Genomic DNA, 18,838 nt, shown 5'->3' with positions numbered 1-18,838 from the left:
GCAGCTGAGCAGGCTGTACGTGAAGCACCGAGCCAGGTCATAGCAGAAGCGCCAATGGGCTGAAATCGGCAGACCCGCCACATCTGAGTCTCCTCCTGCTCTCCAAACTCCTTCTGATTGTTGCTAGAAGGGCAGTGACAGGCAGGGCTCAGCAGCTTGCGTTGAGAGCCACCTGATGCCCTGAGTTCAACCCTCGAGAGCCCATGAAAGGAGAGAACTGACTCCTCAAAATAAGGAAGAAATAAAATTGGTGTAAGTAAATGTCTTAGGGTTTCTATCGCTGTGATGAAGTACCACGACCAAGGCAACTTGGGAAGAAAAGCGTTTATTTCCGCTTACACTTCCACTACACCCATGGAGGGAAAGTCAGGACAGGAACTCAAACAGGACAGGAACCTGGAGGAAGAATCTGATGCAGAGGTCATGGAGGAGTGCTGCTTACTGGCTTGTTCCTCACGGCTTGCTAAGCCTGCTTCTTTATAGAACCCAGGACCATCAGCCCAGGGATGGCCACACCCACAATGGGCTGGACACTCCCCCATCAATCACTAATAAGAAGATGCCCTACAGGCTTGTCTACAGCCCAGGTCTTATGAAGGTGTTTTCCCAATTGATGTCCCCTCCTCTCAGATGACATTAGCTGTGTCAAGTTGACGTAACACAGTCCGGCACAATTGACCCTTGTCAGTTTGACACACGAACACATCACCATTAAAGCATGACCTCTCCTTTCTCATTCATCCCCAAGATCTCATGTTAAAAACATAAAAAACTTTAAAAGTCCCACAGTTTTTAAAAATTCAAACACATTAAAAGTTCAGTTCTTATCAGGTGGTGGTGGTAGTGGTGGCACACACCTTTAATTCCAGTGCTCCCAAGGCAGAGGCAGGCAGATCTCTGTGTTCAGGGCCAGTCTGGTCTGCTACTGAGTGAGTTCCAGGACAGCCAGGGCTACACAAGGAAACCCTGTCTTAACCCTGCCCCCCAAAATGTTCAGTCCTTTTAAAATATGCAATCTCTTTAAAAATTCAAAATCTCTGCCCTGCAGTAGTAGTGAATGCCTTTAATCCTAGCACTCAGGGAGGCAGAGGCAGGTGAATCACCGTGAGATCAAGGCCAACCTGGTCTACAGAGCAAGTTCCAGGACAGCTAGGACTGTTACACAAAGAAACCCTGTCTTGACACACCAAAAAAAAAAAAAAAAAGAAAGAAAGAAAAGAAAAGAAAGAAAGAAATGTAAATGCCTTTTAAAGGTTCAAAATCTCTCAACTGTGGGCTCAGGAAAAAAATCAAAATTAAATTAATTTCGTACTTCAAGAGGACATAGCTACGATCAAAGCAAAGCAAAACCAAACCTCAAAAGTGTAAATGATACAACATCCAGTGTCAGGTTCACTCACAATCTCCTGGGCTCCTCTGCAGGGCTTGGGTGACTTCTCTGACTCTGCCCTCTGCAGCACACGCAGCTTGACTTGCACCCCACTGTTCTTGGTGGTCTTCCATGGTGCTGGCGTCTCCAAACGCTGGGTTCTTCTGCTGCAGTAGCTGACTTCCACCAATAGCCTCTCCTAGGCTCTCTTCCTGGTGCCAAGTCTCACCTTTTCTGCATGACCCCTTCAGTCCTGGGACCTTTAACCGCCATCGATGCTGCACCTTTACCAAATGGCCCCTCCTGGCCTCTCACAGTGCCGAGCCTCAGCTGCTCTCCATGACGCCTTTAAGTCTTCAAAGCCAGTACCACCTGGGTGACTCTTACACGTCACCAAGCTCAGCTGCCAGCACAAGGTACAACCTTGGCCACCTCTGGAACAGAGATTCTGTGTGCTGACTCTCAAGAAACCCTTCCCAGAAGATTCCATCTCAGTAATGCTGGTCTCTTCTTCATCACCGCTAATTTCTCTGCTCCAGCCGACCAGCATCAACTATCCCAGCGAAGCACAGGCTTCGCTTTAGTGGCTCTGTATCCTGTTAATCACAGCTGATCCTTCAAACCCAGCTAACCAGAACTACAGATTCTTCACACAAAAGGTCTGGTGGAGCCTTTGCTTCCCTCTGAGACGTCACAAGCCATGCCTCCGTTGTCTGCACTGCTTGCAACATTCCCGTCTTCCAAGCTCCCAGAGAACAACCCACTGAACTCTCAAAACTGAATGACTTTTCTAGCCCAAAGTTCCAAAGTCCTTCCACAATCCTCCCCAAAACAACATGGTTAGGTCTGTCATAGCAATATCCCACTATCCTGGTACCAACGGGTACCAATAGGGCTTCTATGACCGTGATAAAACACTATGACCCAAAAGCAAGTTGGGGAGGAAAGGGTTTACTTTAGCTTATACTTCTGTATTGCTGTTCATCATCAAAGGAAGTCAGGACAGGAACTCAAACAGGGCAGAAACCTGGAGGCAAGAGCTGATGTGGAGACCATGCAGGGGTGCTGCTTACTGGCTTGCTCCTCATGACTTGCTCAGCTTGCTTTATTATAGAACCCAGGGCCACCAGTCCAGTGATGGCACCACCCACAATGAGCTTTGTTCTTCCCTATCAAACCTTAATTAAGAAACTGCTCACAAATCAAAACAACTCTGAGATTCCATCTTACACCTTAAGAATGGTCAAGATAAAAACATTGATGACAACTTATGCTGGAGAGGTTGTGAGGAAAAGGGAGCACTTCTGCATTGCTGGTGGGAATGCAAGCTGGTACAGCCCCTTTGGATGTCCGGGTGGCAATTTCTCAGAAAATTAGGAAGCAACCTTACTCAAGACTCAGGAATACCACTTTTGGGTATATATCCAAAGGATGCTCAATCATGCCACTATGTTCATAGCAGCTTTGTTTGTTATAGCCAGAACCTGGAAACAACATAAAAGCCCATTGACCAAAGAATGGGTAAAGAAAATGTGGTACATTTACACAATGAAGTACTACACAGCAGAAAAAATAATGACATCTTGAATTTTGCAGGAAAATGGATGGAGCTAGGAAACATTATATTGAGTGAGGTAACCCAGACACAGAAAAACAATTATCACATGTACTCGCTCATAGGTGATTTTTAAACATAAAGCAAAGAAAACCAGCCTACAAACCACAATCATAGAGAACTTAGATAACAATGAAGATGGTAAGAGAGACTTACATAGATCTAATCTACATGGGAAGTAGAGAAAGACAAGATCTCCTGAGTAAATTGGGAGCATGGGGACCTTGGGGGAGGGTTGAAGTGGGGAGGGTAGAGGCAGGGAGGGAGCATAAAAAAATGTGGAGCTCAATAAAAATCAATTAAAAAATACAAAAGAAAATGCTTACAAGAATAAAATGCTGCACCCACTACAGAAAAGGGGGCATTTATGAACATAAACAATAAACAGAATTCTTACTCATTAAAAATGTCATGATCTGGACTAGCAAGATGGCTCAACAGAGTAAGGCACTAGCTGCCAAGCCTTACAACCTGAGTTCAAGTCAGAACCCATGTGGGAGAAGAGAACCAACTTCCACAAGTTTTCTGATCTCCACATGAGGTCATTGCATGCTTGCACCCCCTTAAATAAATAAGATATAATAAAAATTTAATGTCATAATCAAGTCCAGAGGGATCTATCTGATAAAGGACCTGCAGCTCTCGGTAAAAACTTTCTGAACTCATCCATATGGAAACAAGCAGCCCAATTAAAAAGAGGAAAATTATTTAAACAGACATCACAGACACACACACTCATACATACACTCACACCCTTAAACACATACTCACATATACACACATTCATGTACACACACATACACACACTGACATATACACACTCATACATACACACTCACACATACACTTATAAACACTCACATATACAGATATGCACACACACACACATACACACCTTCAAAAGTGTCTAACGTTCAAAAATCCACCCCACTCCCAAAGGTCTCCCAAAACAGCACCATCAGCCAGGGACCATGAGGAATGACACCCAAGATTGCCCTATGGCTTCTACTACACACACACACACACACACACACACACACGTATAAGTATACACACACATGCACACACACGCACACACTAATAATTTTAAGAAGCATAGAGTTCCTATGCCAGGTTCAGGAGCTGTGGCCATGAATGAACTTGGGGTGTCTACAAGGCGGTCACACCCCTTTGTTGCTGGTCTCCTTCACTTCTCTGCATATGCTTTCTGAACTCAGACTTTCATCCAACAAATCTTGAAGGGTGGTAATGTTCTCCCAGCTTCTATCACACTTGGGTACACACAGGTGACTGGGATTCCCCAGTTGGGAGGGAGCCAGAGCCATTAAGAGAGATGGATGCCCCAGGAGCCCTCCTCAGATTGTAGCATCAAGTGGACCCTGATTTCATGCTTTGGGGACAGCATGGCACCCAGTGCCATATTTGGGCTCCTCGGCACATGAGGAAACAGGCACACTTGCACGGGAAGAGATCTAAGGAGGTTCTAGAGTAATGTTCCTGGCAGCATGGGCTCCAGTCCAAGCTTCTAGGAAGCCCCTCAGGTCACCCAGCTTCACCCTTGGCCGTGAGCGCTGGACCACTGCGGAAACCCCAGAGACACGGTGCTGCCTCCCAGCATTCTGTAAGCACCTAATGGAAGAGGCCCGCTGGTGACTCACTCAGAACACTTCCCCTTCACCAGGCTCCACGTGACGTCATCCACTCTTCCATTCTATTGCTCAGAATGTCCCTCAATAAACCCCAGAATGAAAAAGCGATCTCCTGGGGAAGGAGGAGGTCACCTTCTCTTTTTCTGAGTCATTTCGGGTCTGGGAAAGGTGCCTAGCCTGGAGCCCGGAAGTAGCTACTTGGGGGGCCCTGGCTATTTCTGGCATCAAAGAGCCTTGGGTCAGTTCCCACCTCAGCCCTCTAGGTTTCTGACCGGACCTTTAAGAAGGTAGTATCTATTTATGAGGCAGGATCAACAGGATGTGCTTGCTCAGTGTTACCCCAATGTGGGGCCCCAGAGTGCCCCTCCCCCATCCTCCCAGCACTACCACTTCCCTGATCCAGCCAGGAGGACAGGATGGGTGACCTTCAGCGGTCTCTCCTCTTGTTCACCAGGACTTCCATCTCTGAAGTGCCCTCCCACACCCCATCCACTCTCAGGGGCTCTCCCAGACCCCCTGCTATGCCACACATGGCTGTAGTGTGAGGCTCCAAGCCTTCCACATCCCGTTTCTTGATTATCTCCCCCCAAGCAACCTTTCTAGAGGCCCTGGCTCTGGAGGTTGGAGCTTCTTGGTTGTCTTAGCTCCCACTCACCTTGGGTGGTCCCATCCCCTCTGTACCCTGGAACCAGCAACTCTAGTGCCACTCCCGTCTTGAGGCTTCCAGAAGGAAGACACACAGAAATGGGAAGTTCTCTCCCCCTTTTAAAGCCTGAAGTGTGAGTGGGGTTCGCCTGCAGAGAGACGTGTCCCACCACAGGGCACTCTGTGAGGGCATATGGCAGCAGGAGCTGAGGTAGCCGTGTGTGTGTGTGTGTGTGTGTGTGTGTGTGTGTGTGTGGTGTGCGTGTGTGCACATCTGTCTGTCTGTCTGTCTGGTGGATGGATGGAGGGACTGAAGGATAGGTGGGTGGGAGTTTGGGGAAGCCTGAAAGGTCTAAAGAAAGAATGCTTGCAGGGGGTCAGGCAGAAACTGGGTTCACCACTGTCTGCAGCCATCTGAGTGACAGGTGAGTATGCACCTGAGTGACTTACAGACGGGCAGGTCACAAGCACACCCTGTCCTCATCCCCACAGAGGTACAAGCTCATAGCAAACGAGTGAACAAGCAGGCACCCGGTGCAGCGCACCAATCCACATGGTGGACGTCTGTGTTGGACATGCCGAAGGGGCAACATCTCCCAAGCCAGGATGGCATCCAGGCTCTGGAGGCTGCAGCTAAAGAGAAGAGGAAATGGTCTTGGCAGCCGAGAGCAGAAGGAACTGCTCTCAACCGAGTCAGCAAGTGCCCATGTGCTGTGGGCAGTCAGGTGGCTCAAGGCCTAGAGACTGAGGCAGGACACCAGGGTTCAGACCCCACAGGGTGCCAGCATAGGAGGCTCAGGTCATATGCTCAGGGCCCTGAAACCACAGGAAGATGGTTGGCCATCTTGAAAACCCCTCTGGACAGGAAGTAGAGCAGTGTTTGCTACCAGGCCAGGAGGAGTTTACTACACAGGGAACGTAAAAGCCCCAACGTAGAGCGACTAAGTGTTGTATTTGGTGCAAGCCTGGCAGACCCAGAACCCCACATCTGTCAAAACCCATAGAAATGGACACCGTAGATACTAATTGCCATATGTGTTCATTAGAAAAAAAAAGAATATTAAAACAATCCCTCCAGAGACTGAGAATGTTGTTCAGTCGGTAAAGAACTCACCTAGTATACATGGGCATTGGGTTGGATTCCCAGCACTGCATGAACCAGCTGTGGTGGTGAGCACCTATTAGCCCACCACTCAGGAGCTGGAGGCAGGAGGATTACAAGTTCAAGGTTTTTATTGGCCACACATTGGATTCAAGACCAGCCTAGGCTATATGAGAAGACCCTGTCTCAGAAAAAGAGAGAGAGAGAGAGAGAGAGAGAGAGAGAGAGAGAGAGAGAGAAAGACTAAAATGAAAAATCACTTCAGCAGCTATGTAGAAGGGAGTGGGAGGCAGAAGGGGCCATGGGAAACAAGCTAGGTCCGCTAGAAGACTCCAGAGAAGAGTAACTGAATCCTGGTCATTGGTAGCTGTGGAAACATGAGCTCAGGTTGTTGGCCACTGTGAGCAGTTGGTAGCTGTGGAGACGTGAGCTCTGGTTTTTGGCCACTGTGAGCAGTTGGTGGCTGTGGAGACGTGAGCTCTGGTTGTTGGCCACTGTGAGCCTCAGTTCCCACCTGAGAGCGGTTCCCATGGTGGTAATACCTGCAACCTGGCAGGACATGGCTGGACGAAATTGCTCCCCATTTAGAACTGGACAATGAGGGTGCATTGTCCAGGGCTGGGGGCTGGGGGAGCTGTCCAGTGGCTACCTCTGGATGCCCGTGTGTGAGCTGCCCATTCAGGGACTGTTACAAACACACTCAGAAAGCAGCTGAAGGTGAAGTGGAGGGAATTGCTCAGCCGTGAAGGGCACCTGGCTGACCGAACCCCCCCACTCCCAGCCTGTGGGCCCTCTGACCTCACCTCTCCGACAGAGGAATGTTACATATCTAGAGCACTTCTCTCCCAGGGAGGCCCAGGCCTTGAGTGGGGTGGGGGTGGGGGAGCTAAATCAGGATCTACCGGGGAGTGGGAGGAAGAGTGGAAGACTGGCAGCTCCAGGAAATCAGTCCCAGCATGCCCAGGAAAGTACAAGTGAGGACAGAGACCAACTCTCAGGGGCAAACAGAGCACTAGATCAACAGGGCTGAGGTCCTGCTTCACCTCAACCACCAGTGAGCTGGGCAGCCTCAGGCAGATTACCCACCCTCTCTGGTCAGCAGTAAGGTGATTGCATCTATTGTGGGAGCAGACCTCAGACAGCCACGAAGGTCTTCTTACCTAAGGATATTGATGGAGAAGAAAGACTGAGAGAAACCACAGCATCCCCTTGGTCAGAGCATCCTTCCAGAATCAGCAGGCCATTTTCCTACCCGTGATTGACAGATAAAAGAAGTTGCTGGTGGGACCAAAATGATGGAGAACAGGTTGGCAGCTCCTCCCAAAGTTAAGCCTAGGCTGACCTATAACTCGGGAGCTGCCTGAGCATAGTACCAGAGAACTGAAGCTGGGATGAGCAGCGACTCCCAGGCAGACGGCCACCACAGTCAGAGCGAGCAGCTTCAGGGGGGAGTGACCACACCATGGAACATTATTCAGTCATGAAAAGGTTGGAACCCGATAGATACTAAGACGAGGCTGGACTTCAAATCCAGCTTATCAAGTAGCTTAGACTAAGCATGTAGGTTCCCATGTTTGCATGGTTTCATACGTATGGGATGTGCAGAACAGGTGACTCTGTAGAGACAGGAGCTTGCTGATGAGCAGAAGAGTGGGGTGACTGGTTAGTGAGTGCCCCTCGGGGCTGGTGGAGTGTTGGGGAATGACACCTTTGCCAACATTGCGAATTCCATTGAACCCGACAGAAAGCCAGCTGAGTGTCTTGTGAGTTTCTTTTTCCTCAATGGAGTGCTTTGCACTCCTGCCAAAAATGAGACGTGTTGCAGTGGGGTTGGTAGCTGCCTTCTGGCTGCCCAGCAGCCCTTGATGGATGTGTTCCTAATCTCATTGCTCCCATGGGGACTTGTGGTTCCAAGCCCCCCATGGGCTGAAGTCAAGGCCTGCCTTGGTGTAGTCTACCCCCAGCTGCCAGCCTGCTGCTTTGCTGGTGGCCTTCGATCAGCTCTCTTATCTAATCTCACAACAGGCAGAGCTGATTGTCGCACTCTGAAAGGACAGAGTCCTGGGGGGGGGGGGTGTCTGTATATTAAATCACCAATGACAAGTGGCCAGAGGGCAGGAAGACCCTGACTCATGACTAGTCCTGGTACCTGAGGGGACATAGACAGAGGCACAGTCCAGAGATGGTGGGGGACATTGCGTAGGACCAGAAAGTGTTGAGAAGGGAGTGCAGGGGAGGGATCAGTGGATGCAGAGAGCAAGAGGACCTGGACAATGAAGGAGCCATCTGGCCAGTAGGTGGGACAGGCAGATGTGGATAACCATAAAGGACTCCCGCCTGCTGTGTCATCAACCATTATGACACCGCTCACTGGTGGTCGAGAAGATAAAGTCTGAATTTGGAAACAGGGAGGGAAAATAGGCAGAAACAGTTCTAGGTTCCTTCAGGCACCCACCCCTTTGCATCCACAAACACACCAACCAATTACCCCTGCCTTCTCTGTTCTAGGCCACTCGAGTCCTTAAAGAAGTCCCCAGAAAATCCCATCTAAGCTGTGCTCCACCACTAACTTAAAGGGTTCCTCTTCCTGAGCCTTGGTCTCAGATAAAGAGGATGGGGGAGGGAGAGGGGCTGAGGTGGCCTCTCGTCAAGATGGTCAGGCAGCTGGGTGGAGAGCCGGAGCGTGAGAGAAAAGACGGCATGATGATGCAGGTAGATCAGCTCCCTGGAATTCCCAAGCACTGTCAGGCTTAGGAGCGAGCTGGAGGATGCCGGGAACCAGCTCTGTATACCCCCATGAAGTACTTCCCAGCTTGGAAAGGCCCCAGCCAGTGCACTGGCCTCAGGAAGTGAGTAACTGCCTCTCCCTGCCTCCTGGCAACAGCGCAAGCCAGACACAGTTAGGAAGTGCAGCGGCTGGTGTTGAGGTAGCCTTCCAACAAGCCACTGATGGCTGCACCATCCTCAGAGGGACAAGCGTGCATCCTCCTCCCAGATCAGAAGGGGTGGACAGAGGAGAGACAGGCCTTCCAGCTGCACCTTTCTCAGTTTCCCCCTGCACTGGGAATTGCCAGGACCTCGCTTGTTTGAAGTTTATTCATTTACAACCATTCCATAAGTATAGGCAAGGAGCCTGGTGTGTCTCCTCAGAGCTGTGGCAAGGGGCCAGTAAATCTACTCAGTGCTGAGGCAAGGGGCCTGGGCAAGGGGCCCAGCATATCTCCTCAGAGCTGAGGCAAGGGGCCTGGGCAAGGGGCCCAGCACATCTCCTCAGAGCTGAGGCAAGGGGCCTGGGCAAAAGGCCCAGTAAATCTCCTCAGAGCTGAGGCAAGGGGCCTGGACAAGGGGCTCAGTGTATTTCCTCAGGGCTGTGGCAAGGGTCCCAGTGTGTCTACTCAGTCAGTGCTGAGGCATCTCTAACCATGAGGTACAACAGCTTCAGGGGCAAGAACGGGTTTCTATACACATCTCAGTCTTTACATATAGAACAGATAGATATCAGAACTTGGGGTACACCTTCCAAGTCCTAGCAAAGAGCCCGATTTTCATCCCATCTCCCTGATGTCACCCATCAGCTCATGAGATATAAGTATAACTTGTCTTCCTGGAGGATCCTTCTAGGTCTCAACTAGAAGTGAGGGGTACCTGACTCAGGGGGCTGAAAGTGAGTCTGAGGTTGGGGTACTCCACCCCGACTCATGCTTCCCATCTACTCCAGGGCACACTTTTAGAAGCGAAAGGAAGACATTCCTCCCGTAACATCAATGACCAGAGACCCCACGCCTCCCGCTCAGGTGCCTCCCTTACACTGGCTACCCACTTACACTAAGCACAGCTGCAGGGAGAGAAGGGGAATCCACACTCCTGAATGCCTTTTCTTCCAGGGTGGAAGCCAGTGCAGAGCCGGTGGAATGTGCCAGGCTGAGAAGGGGAAAACAGGTGAACTTGGCCTCGTTGTCACCTGTCAGGGTGCCCTGCTCAAATTAGCATGGTGGCTGGAGAGGGTTAGCATCATAGGGAAAACACAGCAAAGGGTCCTGGGGTTTAGCCTGATGGAGTGACGGGACACTTGCCTAGCGTGCAGAAGGTCTTGGGATCAACCTCTAAGAAAGGAAGGAAGAGAAGAAAGAACAGGAAAGGGAGAGCTGGGTGGACAGCTCAGTGGCTTGGAGTACAGCACTCCCCAGACAAGATCCAGAGTTTGCGTCTCAACACAGCATCCCATCACTAAGATTAACACAAATAGGGGAGCCCGTCGTGTGAGATAGCATGGGTACCAAGATAAACATATGTCATGCATGTTGCATAAGAAACCAGTTATATGTAACACACATATGCATATAGGTACACAGACTCAGACAAATCACACACACACACACACACACACACACACCACATCAAATTCCTAACTACTCCAAGCAGTGCCCTTCCCAGGGTGTTTAGATTTTTATCTTATACATGGAACTCAAACTACACACATTATATCTAGTCTCAGGGTTTGTGTGCGTGCACACATGTAGGCCGGAGGCCAACCTAGGCACCTTTTTTTTTTTTTGAGACAAGTTTTTTCTCACTGACCTGGAACTTGTCAGGTAGGTTAGGCTGGCTGATCGTGTGGAGCCCCAGGAACCTGCCTTTCTCCTCCTCCCCACTGCAGGGATTAAAACAGACGCCAACACAACACCCGTCTTTTTCACATGCATTCTGGGTATCGAACTCTGGTCCTCATGTTTGTGGAGCGAGCATACTGCCCAGGGAACGTCTCCCAGCCTCTGTTACTAGGTTTTCTTAGCTGCACTTGAACTTGGAGACTGAGGAGTCAACTGGGGCTCAGGTTGCAGCTGGGCGATTCATATGTGCAAGATTTGAAGAGGTTAGGGGGGCTCTCTCAGCCTCTGTTTCCTCATCAGTCTCCATTCGTTGTTATGAAAGGACAGTAGGATCACTTATCACATGCTCGGAGACAGAATGGTTCAGAGAGGAGGCCAAATCTGTATCCCATGATGGGATACCGCAGGGATGGGTAGGAGATTTCTGTTTGGGTATTTAGATCCCAGTCCCAGAAAACCAGACAGAGCAGGTAGTGTGAGACATGTGCCAACTATGGGAATGCTGAGTGCCCTACAGGGTGACAGTCAGACAAATCTGTATTCCTGAAAGCTAAGAGCCAAAGTTGGGACCAACCTGTGCATGTCACCACGGAGATGCTTGGTTTTAGTGCAACTTGTCACAAATTAGAATCACTGGAGCAGGGAGTCTCATTGGAGGAGTTGTCCCAGTTGCCATACTTGATGTTGGAAGAACCACCCAAATATGGATGTCAGCTACTGGGCAGCCCAGATTTAAAGGGGGTGGGGCATGGCTGAAGAAGATCCCTTGCTTGATTGACGTCCTTGCCTCTGGGCTGATTTACCCTGTTACTGCTGATTCTATCTATGGTATCAGAACCAGAGTTTCCAGGCTTCCGTAGGAGACTGAGTCCCACGACTCTCCAGGAGCTGTCTGGGTTTCCAGTGCCAGGTTGGGACTGCTGAGGTACCCAGGCTTAATGACCAAACAACTACTGGTTCTCAGCCTGTCAGGTGTGTGTGAGAGAGCTGTTGTTACTATGCCAACATAAGCCATTTAATAAATTCTTTTAACACATAGATATATGGCTGGATGGATGGGTAGATAGATAGATAGATAGATAGATAGATAGATAGATAGATAGATAGATAGACAGACAGACAGACAGACAGGCCAGTGGTAGGTAGCTTTCTGGTCAAAACATGGAGTTCAGGACAAAAACACAGGACAGTTCTGGAAGCTTTGAGGACTTCTTCCTCACCCAGTGACACGCAGAGAATGTTCTGGAACATTGTGGCAGAGAGGTGGATGAATATCCACAAATGTGTTGCTATTCTGCTTCACGCTCTTCTGTTTTACTTGGTCTTTCCTTCACCTCAGTTAGGTTGGGTGGGAGGCCTCTTCCCTTTTCCAATCCAGTTATAGTGTGCCCACTCTATGGGGTGATACACAGCTGTAAGACATTGAACTTCCTGCCTGTGGGTTTCTTAACCCATCAAGAAAAAGCCCAGAGCTGGTGTGAGACATGCAGGAATTGGGGAACACAAAAGCATATCAGAAGTTTCCAAACAACCTCCCAGAAAACAGGAGTTACCATCAGCCCAGGAGGCAGAGACCATATCCAGAGCAAAGGCCCAAAGTTAAACATGATCCTGCCGCACTTGGGAAGTTGAGGGGGCTTCATGGTGCCAAGGCACAGAAGGATGAAGGTGGCTGGAGAAACTATTAGAGAGAAGAGTGCGGCATGGGGGAACCTTTACATGTTGTGTGAAGAGCCATGGCTAGGTGGGGAGGTGGGGGACTTCACAGAAACATCTGGCCTCTACCACTGCTCTCCCTGCATACATTGAAGGGGCCGAAGGCTGGAGTCCTGCCAGGCTGAGACTCCCTCTGCAGCTCCCACACGAACACACAGAGTGTTGAGGATGGCACAGGCAGTCACCGCAGGGAGCTTTCAGAGAGAGGTTAGCCAGATTTGCTCATCTCAATAGCAAAGTGTAAAAAGCGAGCTAAGCTAGAGAGGAGTGGCTACCGCTTTCATAAGGAGTGCTTTGAAATGACTACGCAGCCTAAGGGCAGGGACTGGTCTGGTGTGTGCCCGGCTCCTCACTCTGCCTGCCTGTGTATGTGTGAGATTAACAAGTGGGTAGATGGACCAGTGGATATAGGAGAGAAAGGAGAGGCTGATGACGGAGGGAGAAGAGAAGGGAGATGAAAGGAGGGAGGGAATAAGAGAAGGGGTGAGGAGAAGAGAAGGAAGGAAGAGAGAAGCAGAGAGGGGAGAGGAGGAAGACAAGAAGGAGACAGAGAGTGGTATGAAGACAGGGACAGCCAGGTCCTTACTAGTGTCAATAAACAAGAGGTGTGGGTGCTGTATGAGATTTCTAGATTCGTTTGGTAGCTGGACACTACATCACTTGCTAGATGGAAGGTACAATCTTGGTGACTTGATGCATCCAACAAGAGAAGACTGCTCCCAGTGCCACACTAGGGTTTGCCCCTAAGACACGGTGACAGCAAGCCAGACCTGTAGGGTGGCATGTAGGTGGGGCTAGCTGAGTCTCACACTCCCTAGGGAATTATCTGAGTACTCTAGTGATACAGGACTCTATAGCTGTTGAGCATCTGGCCCCAAGTTGAGAAGGTGCTCCCCACCAGAGTGAGAACCCAGTGAGAGAGGTACTCCCCACTAGAGTGAGCACTCAGTGAGAGAGGTGCTCCCCACCAGAGTGAGAGCCCAGTGAAAGAGGTGCTCGCCACCAGAGTGAGAACCCAGTGAGAGAGGTGCTCCCCACCAGAGTGAGAACCCAGTGAGAGAGGTGCTCCCCACCAGAGTGAGAAACCAGTGAGAGAGGTGCTCCCCACCAGAGTGAGAACCCAGTGAGAGAGGTGCTCCCCACCAGAGTGAGAACCCAGTGAGAGAGGTGCTCCCCACCAGAGTGAGAAACCAGTGAGAGAGGTGCTCCCCACCAGAATGAGAACAGTTGTAATGTAAACTGAGCCAGCCACTCCAGACCCAGCAGCATCCAGCCAGGACTAAAGAATGGGGACAAGATAGTGGGACTTTGGGAGTTTTGTTCTTGGTTTTGAGTCTGGGTCTCACTATGCACAGACAGACCTCTAACCCCAAACCATATGGCCTCGACCCTGTGGGTCCCCAGGCTGACTTCTCTGCCTGGTCTACAAAGTTCGTGGATGGATCCTTCCCTTGTGACCCTTCAGTGCTGTGCTGGGGATTGTTGTCTTCCCTGCGGGAGTGGGGAGGCACACGGCATCTGCACAAAGGGCTAGCCAGCCAGCAGGCTCATTCACCTAGGTGAACCAGAGACCCAGGGCCACGGGAGCTCCCTGTGGTCAGACAGGACAGAGGTTCAGATGAGGCAATGGCATACCCCGGTCAGAAGAGCCTTGATTCAACTTCAGTTAGTCCGAAGTCAAGCCAGGGCTAATCCTCAGGCCAATCCATCCACCTCCCATCCCTGTGGTGACATTTGACCCGACACTTCCCCCCCACCTCCCGTGCGCAATGTATGAGCTTGACTGAGAGATATTTGGGGGGGGAGGTCATTAGCTGGGGCTCTGTGTGGATTCCTAGAGCCTTGGGTTCACTCTTGGCTAGTCTCTGACCTTCCCAGCATCCTTCACTCCTCTGATCTGGACTGGAAAGCACTGTAGATCTTTAGCAGATCTTCAAAGGGAATGAACATCCCCAGAGCTAGGAGGTGGGGGAAGAAACTGCTTCTAAATTCCTCAGAGGAAATCAGGGTCTGACAGGGGCCCACACACATCTGGCCCAAGGACTCGGCCAGCAGTGTGTCTCTTCTCTGAGACGTATCCCAGTTTCTGCCACAGCACCCTTGGGAGGTGTGCATAGCAAAAACAAAATAAAACACTTTCAGAAGTTCCTTGGCCAACGGGCTGCCTTCTAGTTACACCCTCTAGGGAAATGCCCACTGTTTGCACCTAAAACTCAGAAGCAAAACAACCAGTAACGGTAAGCAGTGTTATGTTGAACACAGGCATTCACGTGCTCCTTCTGTGGCCGTTCTAGCTGCAGGGAAAACATTTGCCACTCCAGGCTCCCTGTCAACAGTCTGCACAAATGGAAAGCTACCTGTGGCCATCCCAATTTGGCCCCCAGCAGCTGGGAAGGTCCAAAAACATCGCAGCTTGGAGCTGCTGCTGCTGCCGCTGCCACTGCTGCTGCTGCTGCTGCTGCTCCCCAGGCTGGGCTGGGAGCTCGAGCTGAGCTAGAGGTGGAGGGAGGAGTGCCCAGGAGAGTGATGACATCAGCGGCCAGCCCTTGAAAGATGAGCTGTTCTCCCGTGCCACTCCAGCTCAGCTCCTCAGAAGACTGAGCAGGACTGGGGACACACGACAGGCAGTCGCTGGACCTGGACCAAGGGACTCACTAGAACACAGACACGGCTTGCTCCAGAAAAGGTGAGTGTCCAGCAAGAACTAGTCCATGGAGAGTCCAAATGTCCCAGCAAAGAAAGGTCCTGGTCAGAGACTGGGACAAGTCCCAGGATCCCAGAGGTTCTATAGTCCTGAGGAGTTGGAGGAAGACTCCCTTCCTCTCCTAGGTCTGACAAATAGCTGGAGGAAGGGTTACAATTACTTAATCAGAAGGATTTTCCCTGTCTGTTCCGCTCATCTCCCCCTACCCCGAGCTGCCGCGAGTGGCCAGTGATTTGAGTTTTATAGGCTCCAGGTGGACACCAAGGCTAAAGCTGGAAGCCGCACAGTGCAAGGCAGCTGCGGGACAGGTGTCGTGAGAGTAGCTTTTCACTCACTGGGCCACTGATGGTCCCTTGAGAGTCTGCAATGTCTGAGTCTTGCTTTCTCTGTCTGTAAGGTGGGCTCGATTGCTCCTTGGAGCCGAGGTTAAGACAGCAAAGAGACTTTGTCTACACTGACTGATGTGCCCTATCTGTGTCAGTGGTGGCAGCTTTAATCCGCAAAGGCTTTGTGTCACTCCCGTCCTGGTCCTTCTTCAAGGTGGTGGCCATGGGTGAGCTTGGTGTGTTATCTTGGGTTCGAGTCCCAGCTCTGCTTCCATGTCCCGTGGGTGACTTTGTTGGTGAAGGTTTTGTATTGCAAAGCCAGGGCCCCAGAGAAGACTTAGTGACTCCTTTTAATGCAGAGACAGAAATCTGGTCCTCCTGGGACATGTTACACGTGTGGTTTACGACTCCCATTGCTGAGCTGGTAGTCGGTAGCCTGTGTGGGGTGGCCGCGGTGATGTTCGTGGGTTAGGCAGGTTAGAATGTGCCTTCCTGAGTCACAAGCTGCCCGTGGCTCTCTCAAACAGTGCACAGGAAGCAGGAGCTCTGGCTGGGTGTGGGTGTGGTGCTGTGCCAGCCACATCTTCTGGCCCTTCTGTGTCCTAGAAGGGCTTGTTGAGGAACTGATGCCCCTACTGTGCCCCAACAGCAGTGAAGGTATTGGGAACCCCCCACAATTGTGAGTATCGGGAACTTAGAGTTTGCTCTTTTCCTCTGCTTGCTGGGGAAAATATTAAAAATGGAAAAGCACATGCGCTTGCCTGGCAGGGAACCCTGAGAGTTCATGCCAGGCCTACCCTGAATGTTGGCACCACAGCTCAGTGTATTAAAAAGGCCTCTGTAACCACGCTCTTCAAGGCCCCCAGCACAGATGGGGAAACTGAGTCTGGAGGAGACAACAACCTCACCAATGTCTTGTGTACATCGCCCAGGAATTCCCATAACTATGGGATTCAGGCTCTGTCACCTCTAAATAAGAGAAAGCTAGAATGATTGACTGAGCCAGTGTGAGGAGACCGCTCTACAGGGAATCCATCAGATGCCGAGCAAAGGGGACCAAGCCCAGAATAGCTGGACCATATGACCTCTGCTAATGCAGTGACTGGCTGGGTGTCTGAGAGTGACATTGGGGCTGCCCCTCTCTGCTGTGCAGCTGTGGCCAGCAAGGGACCAGGTGGTGCAAGGGAGAGTCCTGTAGACCTGCCAATAAGCCTGGGCTTGCAGAATGAAGATGGGAACGGTCCCTCTGTATCTGTCTGCTCATGGGCTATATAGTTCTCTGCTTGAGAACTGCCTCCATGGTTACTGTTTGCTGAGCACATGAAACGTTGGACAAATGAATGAATATACCGTGGTCACAGAGAAGGCCCTGAGAGCACACAGCGTGTTGCTAAGTCAAAGGAGCTGCTTTGGAAAGGCGACACTGTGAGCACCTCCCTGTGACATTCTGGAGAAAGATAAACTACAGGGACAGCAGGGGTTAGACGGGAGCCCTTTGTATTTTCCCCTTAAGTGTTCTGTGCATCTAAGGCCGTTGGGTGGTGGTGGTGCAGGCCTCTATTTCCAATACTCGGGAGGCAGAGGCAGGAGGATCTCAGAGAGTTTGAGGTCAACCTAGTCAACAGAGCAAGTTCTAGGATAGCCAGGGCTACACAGAGAAACCCTGTCTCAAACAAACAAACAAACAAAGGCCAAAGGTCATCAGTAAAGGGATCCAGATCCACTCACACCTGAGTCCCCGAGTGACCACTTCTAACGTGCTCACTGGTTCATAAATCCCCAGCAACTGCCTTAGTATGCATGTTGCTTGGATCAGAGAGCCGCCATTGCTATGACCTGGTCCATCTCAGGAGGGCTGTAAGGCTAGCAATCCCTGCCTCAGGCAGAGGCAACCAGCTCCCCCAAAGCCAGGACTCCATTTACTGTTGTGAGGGTTACACTGGTCAGCTTTCCTTGGCCTCTGTAGATGGAATGTCCACAATCCTTCATCTGCCCTCTATGAAACGGGCTGAATGGCAAGCTTTTCTGGTTTTCTGGGAGCCTACATCCAGGGCTGCATTCCAGAGTAGACTGAAGAATCCATCTTTCTCTGATTCCATCACCAAGGTGGTGGCTCGTAGACTCTGGAGGCCAGAAGACGGTGGAATCCCATAACCCCCATTGTCAGAGGCCAGAGTGAGGTGGCACAAACAAATCTCAACTGTGTCACTTACTGAGGGAGACTTTCTCAGTCTCTGCTTGCTTGCCTGTGATTGGGGACAATCGTCCTATTTCAGGGGAGTCCAGCAAAGCCCCTTAGAGCACAGGTTAGATGGATACCTCTGAGTATGAGACCCCACTCCCTGTTCTCTCTCCTCTCCTCCCCTTTCCTCCCCCTCCTCTCCTCTATTCTCTCCTCTCCTTTTCTCCCCTCTTCTGAAGCTAAGCTAGAACTGAAACCCCCCCTTCCCCTTCCACGTGGCCTAGAGCAAGTGATTTAGCTCTCTAAGCCTTGGCTCTCTCAGCTATAAACAGTAATTGAATCAGAAAGCATCATAAAACTCAAATTGGAGCCCCCCCCTCGAGAGTGTGATATGTAAAGGGACAACCCTACTGTCCCACAGCAGTGCCACTGGGAGACTGGTCACAAAGAAGGTGAGGGGAAGACACACGCTATAGCACCGCCAAAGCACAGCCCGCGGGCAGTGGCTTCTGTTCAACACTGTGAATTGTCTAGTGCTACTTATGTGTGAGGTCCTCCACGCACCAAAAATGTTAGCCTGAGAGACGCACGTTCATTGATCTGATTTGATTATTATAGGATGCATGTGATCAGTCACTGCAATGTGTTCATAAAGCAACACTTATATCTCAATATAAGTGCCTCAGAGCACTTGCCTGGTATGGGTGAAGTCCTGGATTCCTCTTCTAGTGCCTCAAAAACTGAGGTGATGCAGTAGTTTTTTGACAACTTCGTTCAAGCCAGAGTTATCTGGAAAGAGGGAACCAATTAAGAAAATGCATCCAAACACTGGCATGTAGGTATGCCATTTCGTTAAGGCATTTTATTAATTAATTAACAAGAGCATTTTGTTAATTAATAATTGGTGTGGAAGGGCCAGC

The 18,838-nt window shown here is 50.5% G+C and overlaps 1 protein-coding gene across 1 annotated transcript in view; it reads left to right on the top strand.

The window, feature by feature from the left end:
• Nucleotides 1–15,297: 15,297 nt before the first annotated feature.
• The window catches only part of Bdkrb2 (bradykinin receptor B2), a 28,955-nt gene continuing 25,414 nt past the window's right edge, over nt 15,298–18,838 (top strand). The window contains exon 1 of the mRNA XM_038338141.1: nt 15,298–15,392. The gene's annotated coding sequence lies outside the window, so the exon portion shown is untranslated. The remainder of the gene's footprint in view (nt 15,393–18,838) is intronic.

Source organism: Arvicola amphibius, chromosome 7, assembly GCF_903992535.2.
Source record: "Arvicola amphibius chromosome 7, mArvAmp1.2, whole genome shotgun sequence".
NCBI lineage: Eukaryota > Metazoa > Chordata > Mammalia > Rodentia > Cricetidae > Arvicola > Arvicola amphibius.
Note: the sequence above shows the minus strand (reverse complement) of the source record. Positions and strands in the feature narration are given on the sequence as shown.